The 926-nt window shown below is 69.0% G+C and overlaps 1 protein-coding gene across 1 annotated transcript in view; it reads left to right on the forward strand.

Annotated features, from left to right (window-relative positions):
* The first annotated feature begins 215 nt into the window (after positions 1-215).
* PRAG1 (PEAK1 related, kinase-activating pseudokinase 1) overlaps positions 216-926 on the forward strand; it is a 63,867-nt gene continuing 63,156 nt past the window's right edge. Inside the window, 1 exon segment of the mRNA XM_039846485.1 lies at positions 216-350. The gene's annotated coding sequence lies outside the window, so the exon portion shown is untranslated.

Here is a 926-nt window from a genome sequence, read left to right on the forward strand (position 1 = left end):
GAGCGGGAGGGGGTACGTGGAGGAGGGGCCGGGTGTGGAGAGTTTGGAGGAATCGGGGCTGGGGAGCTGGAGCCGGACGGCGAGGGAGCTGGCGGCGCGCGGGGCTGAGGGCGCGGGGCGGCGGGGACTGCGGAGGTGCGGAGGGAGCCGGGCGCGCGGCGTCACCGGAGGCGGAGGAGGCGGAGCCGCGCTCGCAGCTGCGACCCGGCCGCCGGGCTCCTCAGACGACACCCGCCCGCAGCCGGGCACGGACCGCGCGCGCACACTCTCCAAACAATGCTCCGAGGCGCCCGGCGGGGCAGCTGGCGGCTCGGCGACCGACTGCGAGGCCGGGAGAGCGCGGCCCCGAGGTGAGCCTGCGACGCTTTCTCCCAATTCGGCCTCTTTTTGTCTGGCAAACGTGGCCGCAAAGGGGAGCTTTGGAGGAGCGCCGCGATTGCCCCGCCGGCGACCCGCTGTCGGCGTCGGCTGGGGTGACAGGCGACCTCTTGGGGAAGGTGGAGGGTCGGGACCGCGTGCGCCCGAGTCTGTGCCGGAGGGGGACGCGCCGAGGCTAGAGGACCCGGGGGCTTGAGGGGTGTTTTCGATTCATTCGAGAATCGCGCTCTTGAAAACGGGGAAACTTTCCTTGGAGTTCCGGGAGGAGGAATTCGACTCTTCTGCTGCTGGTCTTGTTGGTCCCGCTGGTCTGTGCGCCTCGGGATGGCTGGCGTGGAGACGTCCTTTCCGCCGCAGCAGTATTGTCAAAGGAGCGGAGAGGGAGAGGCCGCCCGGCTGCCCTGTCCAGGACACCGAGGGTGATGATTGGGGGCCCAGGGTCGTAGGTACCTCTTACGCGGCACGAGGTTAGATGCCAGCCTCGGAGTCTCCAGAGGGACTGATATGATGCCTTTTTCCTGAGCCATGGCCGAGCCCTCTGAAAGGCT

The sequence above is a fragment of the Pteropus medius genome, unplaced genomic scaffold (genome assembly GCF_902729225.1).
Source record: "Pteropus medius unplaced genomic scaffold, Ma_sr-lr_union100, whole genome shotgun sequence".
NCBI lineage: Eukaryota > Metazoa > Chordata > Mammalia > Chiroptera > Pteropodidae > Pteropus > Pteropus medius.